The sequence below is a fragment of the Prionailurus viverrinus genome, chromosome C2, assembly GCF_022837055.1.
Source record: "Prionailurus viverrinus isolate Anna chromosome C2, UM_Priviv_1.0, whole genome shotgun sequence".
NCBI lineage: Eukaryota > Metazoa > Chordata > Mammalia > Carnivora > Felidae > Prionailurus > Prionailurus viverrinus.
Genome location: NC_062569.1, coordinates 33,454,689 through 33,467,462, shown reverse-complemented (window position 1 = coordinate 33,467,462; position 12,774 = coordinate 33,454,689).

Below are 12,774 nucleotides of genomic sequence, written 5' to 3'. Positions count from 1 at the left end.
CTAAAAGGAAGACTAAATCTGAGCAAGATGGATTACTCAGAGAATTTAAAACTAAAACAATAACCAAAAAAATACAACCAAACAAAAACAGTTTGGTATCAAAACTGGTATTCTAATCAGTTTCCTCAAAAATGTAGGGGACGATGGCCATGAAGAAAAGGAAGTTTAAGAGAACAAGAGTGAGGTCTTGGAAATTAAAAATATTGCCAAAAATACAAAGGCAATAGATGTTAGAAGATAAAATGGAGAAAATTCCCTGAAAAGGAGAGGGGAAATAGGTGAAAATAAGAACCATAGAGGATATAATCCAGGAGGCCCAACCTTTGACCCATAGTTGTTCTGAGGGGGAACCCAGAGAGAGCAGAGAAGAGTAGGTTATTTATCTTAAATGCAAGAAAATATTCCAGAGCTGAAGGATGAAAGTAGAGACTCTTAGTTAAAGTCGCACCAGGTACCTAAAATAATTAATTTAAAAACAGCTTACATTAAGGCATATTATCATGAAATTTCAGAACCCTAGGGATAAAAGACAACCCTAAAAATTTATGGAGCAGAAAGAAAAAGAACCTCTACAAAAAATGAGAATCAGAATGGCATCAAACTTCTCAATAGTGGGTACTGCACACTAAATGACAGTGGTATGGTGTCTTCAAAGTGGTGAGGGAAAATAATTTTCAATCTAGGATTATAATTCAATTAAATGATCCGTCAAAATGAGGAGGAAATGAAAACATTTCATACATGCAAATATACAGACAACTTCTTGTCTTAGGATGTGCTTGAGTAGAACCAGGCATGAAACCAGAAAAGGAAGTAACCGGATGTGGGAAGAGTATAGTCAACCCTGCAGGGCCATGGAGGAACATTCCAGGAGAGCACCGGGCTGCAGGACCAGACAGTAACTGGTGCCCATTGGAGGGAAGACTCTAAGTAGGGGACCTTCAGGAAAAAGGGGACTCCATACAACGCCCAACATGATGAAATGTTCGGAAATCACGTGAGTATGTTGATGCCAGAAAAACAGCAGGAAATTAGGAAGGCAATTAGAGACATCAGACAAAACAAAAAAACGATGAAGGGAGAAAATGTAGTCACAACGCATTCCTTTGCTTTGCAGAGGACGTATTTACTGTGTCATAATGTTGTAAACTACCGATTATGGATTTAACAAAAATAGTGAAATAACTATATTAGGAGGATGTGGACAGGTGAGGAGGGGACAGCCTAAGAGAGTTAAAGAGCTATTAATCTTAACACCATAATCGATAGATAATGTCAACAGTGGATAAATCAGGAAATAGTAGTAGAAGCATATTATCTGGAACTATAGAAACAACCAACAGAAGAAACAGCTTTAAAAAGTTAAAAATGCTGGCATCTGGGGAGCAGGAATGGGGATGGGAAGGGCTAGGATAAAGGACCATTGTTTTCCCTCTTTCTAAAATGCAATTTTAAAAACCATGCGTGTATTACATTGATAAAAATAAAGCAAATAATAAAAATCAACTCAAGCTGAGGTATGAGAAAAATATGTAAATGGCATTCAGAAGCCAATTTATTTGTGATTAAGACAGCTATGCTATACAACTGCAGACAATTTTTAAAAATTTCGAGTCCTATGACAAATGAAAAATGGCTTCCTTAGAAAAGAAGATGAACCCGCAGCCAGCAGAAATAAGCTTCTATCCATTTCCAGAAGAAAATTCATTGCTCATTATGAGAATACATATAGGGTGTCTCTATCAACCTACAACCTGAGTTGTTAAAGTTAAAATTTAACAGTTTTAAAACTTTACAAAGACCATGAAAAGCCTTTATAATGCTGTAAATTGCAACCTGGGTGGAGGCATGAAGTCCACACAAATTCTGGCTTCTTTCAACTTCAAGTAACTCAGCATGTAAATCCTTAGGAATCAAGATGAATCCTAAAAGTGAAATATTTGCACCTTTGCAGAAAAAGCAGTTGAGTAGCATGTAGGTCAGTAAGAACGGGATTCTAAAGTCCACACACAGCATGTACGTACACCCAATATGGCCCCAAAAGGGCTTGGGGCTGTTGGAGAAGTTGTAAGCGCTGGGCAAATTGGGCAGGGTTAGATGCCCCTCTCTACTAGAGGGAGCCCTTCTTAGCTCCAAAACACTACAAACATCACAAAGTGTATCAGTCAGTGCAGGCTGCCATAATAAAATACCACATACTGTGTTGCTTAACAGAAATTTATTTTCTTACAGTTTCAGAGGTTAGAAATCTAAGATCAACGTGCTGGTAGGTTTGCTTTCTCCTGAGGCCTCTCTCCATGGCTTGTAGATAGCCATCTTCCTGTGTCTTCACATGGCCTTTCCTCTGTGCTTGGGCATCTCTGGTGTCTCCTTCCTCTTCTTATAAAAACACCCACCCTCCTGCCTCATTTAACCTTTATTACCTCTTTAAAGGCCCTATGTCCAAAAACAGTCACATTGGGGGTTCAGGCTTCAGGCTATGAATTTGAGGTTGGGGAGCACAATTCAGTTTATAGAACAGCCTATAACATGGTGTCCATCAGTAAACCTCAGGCTTCCACAGAGAAGAGCCCCCCAGAGAGGGATGCTGCGTGACAGTGCCATGATATGGACACATGAGACAGCCAAAAGAGCACACCCACTTTACCAGTTTCAATGATTTGAATGAGTCAAGATGTTAAGGCATAGGAAACTGACTTTAGCAGGGTTTTCTGCTTCTGTTTTCCAAAGGACTCTCCAAGTTGAGACACAATTCTGAAGTTGGAGGAGGAATCTCTGGTTCTCTGGCAAAGGCTCCTGCAGGGCAGAGGCAAATAGATCCTGGATGGGAACATCTGGGCATATGCTTGGTGACCAGTGGTTGTGCAGGAGAGGAAATATATTCCTATGTTACTATATGGCTTGGCTATGACAGTGTTTAAACCATTATAATAATGACCGCACAGAATATTAATCTAACCAAACTAAGATTAATTCTAAGGGGAAGTTCAGGGATGAGGAGGGAGTTTGTATACAATTGGCCAGAAATTAGGAAAGGGATCTGAATCCCCATCTCTCATAGAAAGGTCAACAAATCATCATCTTTGTGAGAGGGAAGTCAACCAATAATGCCTAAAACAGAAAATGTCATAAATCAACACTTGAGAGATATTATTTAGAAACAATGGGGTAAATCCTAAGATAATCAGCTAAAATAAGAGAAAGTGGAAAGAGGAAAGAAAGATGGAGAATGGACCTGGAATTTTTTTTTTCAAATAAATACCTTATAGAACTAGTTAACACTTTAAATTTTGGGCATGTAAACTTTGATTAAAATAAACAAATAACATTATAAAAGGAAAAATGAAAAAAATCATACTGGCCCAATTTCCTTTGTCCTAAGATGACTATATAGAAAAGGCAGGAGCTAGAGGTATATGTAACAGTGATGGCAATAACAACAAGGCAGATTCCATTCCTTAATACTTTGTTGAGAAAATGTGTTTCTTCAATAAACACTTATGTACCTACTAGGTGCCAAGACATGGTGATGATGACACTCAAGGTTCCTATTCTCATAGATTTTATATTCTAATGGAATAGAATGAAAAATACATAAACAATTGAATAAATAGGATTATTTCCTAAGATGTTGATTGCTTTGAGGAAAATAAAAGACAATGGTTTAGAGAGTAACTGGGAGGAAGAAATGATTATTTAGACTGTGTGTTCAAGGAAATCCTTCTTAAAGAAATGAGGTTTGAGCTCAGACCTGAACAATGAAGAGGCAGCTATGGGAAAGGCAGAAGTAGCAGAATGTGCAAAGGCCCTGAGGTAGAACTAAATGTGGTGTGTTTGAGGACTAGTCAGGAGGCCAGGCCAGTGTGACCGGATTGTAGTGAGTGAGACAGAACATGAGATGAGGTATATGTGGTAAATTTTATTCTGAGCTTGATGGAAAGTCATTGAAGATTTTTCAGCAGCCTTGTGACAAGAGTTGATTTGCACTTAAAGAAACAAAAACCAGTCTGGTTGCAGGGTAAAGGCTAGATTGGGGGATGGAAAGGGGAGGCAAGTTTAGTTTGGATATTTGAAGGATTTAGGACAGGATGAAGCTGTGGAGATAGAGAGCAGTGGACAGATTTGGACTGGGAATCTTAATTTCAGTGTAGCTCTAAAGGGTAACTAAGAGGTTGGTAGGGGAACCTCAGAGGGAGTCAGGTAGAAGGAAGAAATTTTACTTCTGCAGTCGATCTCCCCAAATTCCCAGGTTCCCTTTGACATATGTGAACAGGAAGCTGTGGTCAAGGGCGGCTGAGGAATCTGAGTGATTATGCAGGGAATAAAGACTTGCCAAATTGCTTTAAACTCAGCCCATCTCCATCCTGGCTTTCACCACACTTGACGTGAACGTGTAACTGAGCTTGTAAATAACAGTGCTTGGAGGCAGAGCTGGGAATTACGCCCCTCTAGACAGCTATTCAGAGGCTGAGAGAATAGGGCCCACTCGCTGTAATGCTATGCATTAAAAAGCACTTATGCTGCTAAAACCAGCATTAGAATTGCACATAAACATTGCTGTCATGCTCTCAATGGGACTCTGGAGTCCAAGTGGGACTCTCAGAGTCTGCAGAGGGGAGAAAAGCCATCTTAGGCAGTGCAGTGATCTCTCCCTTACGGCCCACCGAGCAACACCACCTCTCTCTCTTGTGGAGAATCCTCTCTATAAATGGGGAGAAAAATGAGTTTATTTCCAAGCCAAGATTAAACTGGGTCCACACTGCATGGAGATGATGGGTCTCTGAGAAAAGAGAAATAAAATGAAACCAAGAAAGTACATTCATTCAGAGGTGGCAGGCAGGGATGAGCCAGGGGTTCTTGGAAGTTACATGCAGCTCCCTGCACAGTGCCCAACACACAGCAAGCTGTCGATGGATGGATGGATGGATGGATGGATGATTGGTTGGATGGATGTGAGATCCATACACTTCCAAAGGTGTAGCCTTAATAGTCCTTTATTCATTCAGTTTCTGTTTAAGAATTAAATGAATTTGCTAGGCTGAATCTGTGCAAAAGGCCTTGGGGGACACATGTGGGCAGTTGGCACCACCCATGAATTTGTGTTGCATACAGATTACGTTTATCCCACTCCAGTAATTCATTCCCTAATGTGATCTGAAGTCTTGAATTATCCATGACCACCAAACGGCAGGAAGTGAGTCAAGATCAAGTGGTCAATCTGGAGTACCTGTATTGGACCATACAGTTCACCCTAAGGAAGCAATTGCTGGGATTACCTCCCTGTTCAGATAATCGTCAACTCTCAGATTTACTTGGTTCCTAAAGAAGTGACAAGAAATATTTCTGAAACCTCAAATACTGAGGAGGACAAGGCCTGGACTACGATAGTTGTCCTGGGGTGAGGTTGACCTTTACATACTCTGCCTCCTTTCTCATCCACAACAGGAATCAAATTACTACCAGTCTTGAAAGGATGCTACTTGGATAAATAAATCAAGTGTAAGAGCACTCTACGTCAGGTCCAAAATATGTGAAACTCATGGAAGAGAAAAGAAATTGTCAAAAGCAAACAACATCTCTTTCAAATCCTGACATGGCTGTCCTAAGGTCTTGTCACTAAAAAGCCCTTCACTGAGCTTTATTTGCCTTTAGTGCCAGTATGATTCTTATTTAACATATAGTTATCAGTAACTTATGTATGACTCTACCATAAATTAAAAATAACGTACATTAAGAAAGTGTGGACCTTTAAAAAAAAGGCCTTAGCTAGAAAAGACCAAAAATCAGACATAAACTTATCCAACCTCAGGTTATATTTGTATATCTAAAAGAGATACAGAAGAGAAAGGAAGAAAAAAAAGAACACAGGAAATCATATCACCCCTTGGGAATAGTCAGCAAGATACAGTTAAGTTATGTTTTGGTCCTCACTTCCTGAAGACAAAAAAGCATGTCAGAGTTTTCAGAAATTTAGCCATAAAAATGTCTAAAATAAAAAAGTTCTAGGCATTTCTGTGGAACATTTCTGGAAATATTTTCTATCTTGAAGTAGATGGTAGTTACATGGGCGTTTAATGATATAAAAGTTATTGAGTCATTAATTAGAACTTATGGACTTACTATATGTACATTATACCTTAGTTTAAAAAAATTCAAGACAACAAGGAATTAAATTCTCGAAAAATTCGTTTACATGCAACATCTTTCTAAGCGTTACCAGATAAATGAAGGATAATTTTACTTCTCTTACATGTTAATTGTAAAATAACCACTACTGATGAAGCATTTACCAAGTATCATACCTATGCTAACCTCTGCATAATCTTCACCAATTCCAAGTCCTTGGTAAGAACTGAGGGTCATAGGGGTGCCTGGGTGGCTCAGTTGGTTAAGTGTCTGACTCTTGATCTCAGGGTCGAGAGTTCAAGTCCTGTGCTGGGCTCCATGCTGGGTGTGGAGCCTACTTAAAAAACAAGCAAACAAACAAAACTGAAGGTCATAGAGGTTAAAGTGTAAGATGTATAACAACAGAAAACAGTATCTGTGATTCTGGCCCATCTGTCTTCTGAATCATTATATCCCCAATACATAGGCTGATATCGGGAATATGATAGGTACTTAGCAAATATTTGTGAAATGAAAGATACTTTGTATAATGTCATGGAACTAATATCAGAATATTCAAGTTTGGACCTTGAGTCTGCCTCCAAAGCTCAGGTTCATAACCATTCATGATATCAATGTCTGATAAAAACAATTGAGTCTATATAGTAGTCTAAAAAATTGTAAACCAACTTCAGGATTATCTAAAAGTGTACCATACCTGCAAAAAAATGTGTAAAACATAGCTGTACATTTAAAGAATGAAAATAAAATGAACACTCATGTACCTACCACAGTTAATAAATACAACATCATCAGTACCTTAGGAGCCCTGCATGTGTCTTTCCTGACTGCATCTCCCTCCCCAGATAACTACAGGTGACCTGAATTTTGTGTGTATCAATAGATTTCTCTAATCCCTCAACTTCATTATATGTTATATATTTTTTTTAGTTTTCTTAATTAAACAGAGTAATTTTGGTAATTTTAGTGATTCTCTTCCCAATACCATAATCTCTTTAATCTCTCTCTTCATTCAGTAGGATACTTATAAATATTTAACAAGCAATTTGAGTGGGTGGCTGATGTGTAGCATTTGTTGATTTCCTTGGTGTAAGTTTTCCCACTGTGGCTGACTGATTTTAAGCCATCATCATGATGCCACTGAACATGGGGTTGGGGAGAGATGCACACAGTTGACTCCTGAGAGCCAGTAGAAGCCAATTACTGTATCCCTGAACCTAATATACAAAACCTCATCCCTGGATAAGCCCAACTAAACAGTTTCTCTCTAGTTATTCCTATATAATCTTATTATACAAGAGTAACCAGTTGGGCCAAACTGAACCAGAAATGAGAGGGCAAAGAAGCCCTTGTATAGTCCATGGAGGCCAGCATCTTAAGGGCAGAGAACAGGGCTCTGCTTTTTTCTCCTATTCTTCCTATTTTTTCCTATTTGCTGTACTAAATGAACACAAAAATTATGCTTAACTAACAGAAATGTATCTTCTTGCAGTTATGAAGTCCAGAAGTCTGGAATGAACCTTATAGGGCCAAATGAAGGTATCAGGCTCATTCCACTCCCTCCAGGGGCTCCAGAGGACAGTCAGTTCCCTTGCTATTTCCAGAGTCTAGAGTGACATTCCATGCATTTTTTTTTTTTTTTGGCTTGTGGCCTCTTCCTTCATCTTCAAAGATGTACAGTGATGTACATCTTCCTTCTCTGCTTCTTTCCCATGGCCTTGTTCTCTTCTATGTCAAATCTTCTTCTCACTCGCTCTTCTAAGAACACTCTGATCACATTTAGGACCTAGTGGGATAATCCAGGATAATCTCTGCATCTCAAAATTTTTTATTTCATCACATCTGCAAAGTTCCTTTTGCCATGTAAGGTAACATTCACAGGTTCCATAGATTTTGACCTAAATATCTTTGGGCCATTATTCAGCCTCCCAAAAGAGCAGAGGAGGGCAGACAGTGGATTTGGAAGAGCAAATGGAAGATAACTAGTACTATCCACTCCTTTGTCCCACAGCATCCATTCTTTTTCCTTCCAGTGAAAAGTTCATGCCTCTGACACAGGAAACAAAGTCTCATCATATTATCATTTTATTGTGGAGTGACATCAATTTGTGATACTCCCCCTGGTAACCTAAAGTATTATTCACTACCAATAATCTCCATATATACTAGTGTTGGGGGAGATGGGGGAAGAGGAACAATTAATTCACGTAGAGCATAGTTTCTATAGTTCTTATTTTCTACATATTGTCCTGAGGTCCACATCGATAATCAGACACCAAGGAATCTTCTGAGGTCCACTTAGCAGGGGTCCAGTTAGCAAAATGTCATTAATGTAATGAAGAATGTAATGTAGGGATGATGTTCTGTGGGCTGTCAGTGTGATAGAAATCCCTCTACTGCACAGTTGCTGTACCCGGATGGTATGGGAGACTGTTCTCCCTGGGTCTCACCTTGGCATGAGGCATGAATACTCTTTACTCTTACCTCTCCAAACTAAGGGGGGGTAGGTATTTGTCAGACTCAGTGCAAGGTGAGGGGTGGCTGTGGATAAAGCATCTCTGGGGGCACCTGAGTGGCTCAGTTGGTTGAGCATCCGACTTCGGCTCAGGTCGTGATCTTGCAGTCTGTGAGTTCGAGCCCCGTGTTGGGCTCTGTGCTGACAGCTCAGAGCCTGGAGCCTGCTTCGGATTCTGCGTCTCCCTCTCTCTCTGCCCCTCCCCCACTCATGCTCTGTCTCTCTCTGTCTCAGAAATAAACAAACGTTTAAAAAAATTTTAAAGCATCTCTGGGGGTCTTTTATCTCAACTGTGGGGGTAGGATTAATTGGTTCTGTAAGTACACATCTGAGTCTTTCTTATACCCAGACAAGTCCATTTTGAACTTAAGAGCCATAATTTCCTGTCATTGTCTGTCTGGTTTTATAGTGACCTCTTGTCTAACTGGGTTGGCTGGAATCAGAGAAAGTCCCTCAGGGTATGAAGGGAAAGTCATTGAGTGCAGAGCAGGTGGGAGTGGCAGGGAGTACATCAATGAACTCTTTGAAATATTATCCACACCATCTCTCTCATTTGTACATCACCCTCCAGCGGTCACTCTCTTTTCTCTTCCCCATTCTTAGCCAAACATGGTGAAATCTCTTAATTTCCTCACCTGCCATTTATTCATCAGCCCACTCCATTCTGACTTCTACACACTCTCCACCCAAAGTCTCCTCTAAGTTCATGAGGACCTCCATGTGTGGCAGTGACCTTTTAAATCCTTATCGTGCTTGCTCGCCAGCAACAGTCTTCCACTGCTCACATGCGCTGGGCTGTGTCTGTTTCCCACTCCAGATCTGTTCTTCCTTTCCACCATGACTTCCAGTTGACTTCTAAGGATTACATCAACAGGCCCCCATACCTTCTGGCTAACAGTTAGTGTTGGCCAATGAAAGTCCAGACAGAAGATCAGAGGTGGGGAGGAGAGAAGCTTCAGGGAGTTTATTCCCCTGGCTTTAAGCTGTGAGACATTCATGAGTATTATAAAAAATGTTTTGATAAAATCTAGGCAATCAAGAGATGAATAAAAATAAAGAACTTGGGGCGCCTGGGTGGCGCAGTCGGTTAAGCGTCCGACTTCAGCCAGGTCATGATCTCGCGGTCGGTGAGTTCGAGCCCCGTGTCAGGCTCTGGGCTGATGGCTCAGAGCCTGGAGCCTGTTTCCGATTCTGTGTCTCCCTCTCTCTCTGCCCCTCCCCTGTTCATGCTCTGTCTCCCTCTGTCCCAAAAATAAAAAAAAAAAAAAAATTAAAAAAAAATAAATAAATAAAGAACTAAAAAATAGAGAAGTTGCGATAAATGTGATGGGTGCTGAATCCATTAAATATAAACTAAGACTAGATAAATGTGGGACTAGTGTCTAAACATCTTGATCAACAGATAAGGATGGATTTGGAAGGTAGAGATGATAGGAGGAAAAATAAGAGGACTTATTTCCTCCACTTTTAGACCAAGAAATTGATAAATGCTCCCTAAAATGTAAGCATGTAGTTTATTAAAAAAGGTTATGACCTCAGCCTCCAAAAGTGCCTCTCAAACTTTGTTCTCAATCTTAGTGCTGTATTTTAAGAAATCTCATGTAGTGAAGAAGCCATCTTCCAAAGTTCGGGCATTTCTTCAGATTCATTTTGGTTCCTCTTTCTTCTTGAAATTCAATTAAATTTCAATATGTAACTTTCCCCTTAAAATTAGTATATAGAATTATTTTATCTTTACAGGAATATGTCTCATGTTCATTTTCTCTCACTCATACAGAAGTGTCTGAAATGAAGTTTATCTATACTAACAATAGTTATTTCATGGTGGTGGAATTTGGGAACAATTTCCTATATCACTATAATTCTGTTGTAACAGCTAACAAAATTAACAATAATACCTTAATATCATGTAATACCTAGTTCATGTGAAAAATTCCCCAACTGTCCCCAAAATGGCACATTCAAACCAGGATCCAATCAAAGACTACATATTGTATTTCATTGTTATGCCTGTCTCCTTTAACCTTAGAACTACCTCATTCTCTTTTGTCTCCCTTAACAATACTTTGTTGAGACTAGGCCAGCTATCCTTTAGAGTGTACTGCCTTGTGGACTTTTGTGATCCCTTGTGGAATTGTTTCACTTGTTCCCCTAATCCCTGTGTTTCTTGTGAACTGAAAGTTAAAACTAAAGTCTTGGTTAGATTCAGTCCTAATAGCTCAGGCAATCGTATGTCACAGCAGATGTCATACATCATGTCGGTTCATCACAAAAGGCCCGTACTGTCTGGTTGTCCCACTGCTACTGAGAATGAGATAGAACCCTGATTCCTCCTCTGCAAAGCCTTCCCCCTTGTAATCTATGGGATGACACCCAGTTAGCACCAGACAAGTGTCCCCTATTGGTCCATCCAGCAGTGATCCATGTTTGAATCATTCCTCTTATTAGGAGTTGTGAAGTAGTGATTTTCTAATTCTGTAAGTCCATCTGTTATCAGCTGGGGTTTTACTATAAAGAAAAAAAAATGTCCTCTGGTTACCCTGAAATACAGCTGCCACTTGAAAGGCAAGATAATGCCTAATTCTTTTCCATTAATTGTAAATTTTACAAGTAAGGAGTTGATATAATAGCCTCCTCTGATGATGACAAGTCACCTTTTTTGGCCTCTTCTCTTTTGAGCATCATTATAGACTTAGGATTTTTATACATTCAATTTATAGTTATCATGTATTTAATGCTTAAGTTGCCCCAACTTTGACCAGTAGGAAACCCTTCAAGCTTATGCCTATATTCTTTTGACACAACCCTATTTTTCTTTGAAAGCTAGCTTGCTTGCTTTCTGGTTCAAGGGACCTCGGTTTTAAGGAGTAAATTCCATTTATTTTGCCCCAAGTGTTGAGGGGAGAAATGTACTTAAACAGGTGTATCCGATGCATGCCTTTTATATATTTAGTCCAAAGCTGGGCACTGTGAAAGAAACCAAAACAAAAGTGTGTTCCTTATTAGCTAGTGAGAAGCTCATATTCCCACTAGAGAGATGCCTAGAACCAAGCACAGTTAGGGCAAAGTGAAGGAGAGCATTTGTTTTGGGTTGACTGTCAATCAAGCACAGGGGCCCAGGCATAATCAGGAACAAGCAGGGAAACTGACACTGCCCTCAGGGCCTTACCTCCAGTACAGGGAGGTGTGGGCTATCTCCTGCCTCCATGAGACTCAGGCTAAGGTCCAGTGTTTACCTGGTTCCCAGAGTTCTCACCTCAAACTCCACCACTAAAACAGCATGCCTGGCAAGTGCTGGGGGTTATTTGAGAGGGTTCTGGCTTTGGATGGCAGTACAGACTTTCCAGGAAGGGGTATCTGGGGTGGTGTGCCACTTTACCCAAAAGTGGCATGCCTCACAGACAGGCAGAGGGCATGTTGTCAGTGGCTGCTGATTGGCTCAGGTAATGGTTTGTACCATGTCTGTTTCTTTCGCCACTACATGGTTGGCTCCAAGCAGACGGTAGCCTACCTTGCTCTCCTTCTGGTGCTCAGAGTCAGGCACCATGCCCTGTACGTCAATGGCTATTTGACACACAAGGAAAAACTTTAAAAACCATTGAGTTTAGAAGTTGGAAGGAATAAAGCGGAGAGACAGATTCTGTTTTAGACAGAAGACTATAAACCCACTGTGGTAGGCTCAGGGTTAAGACAGGAGAAGATATAACACCAAATAATTAGATAATACCCCTAAAGAACTTAGCTTTGTGCTGGTAAGATAGTAAGACTGGGTAAGTGTTGTTAAAGTTAGCATAGCATCTGTCTTTGTCAGGTACTTGCTTGTGTAATATTGGACAAGTTACTTTACCCCTGAGACTCAGTCTCCTCACCTGTAAAATGGGGACCCATAACAGTACCAACCTCACAGGGGTGTTGTGAGGATGAAATGAAATAGTGCATTTAATGTGCTTACCTGGAGCCTAGCACAGTCACTGTTACATGTGTGTTGGTTGCTAGTATTTTTTACTGGTAGGAGGCAGTGCTGCATGTGGCCAACTGTGTGAGATGCTGTAAAGAATTTCAGAAAGTCAGGAAGGGGAGAGAGCCCTTTGGAGATGGAGCAGATGTCATGGGTAAGTATGAGGAGAACAGCT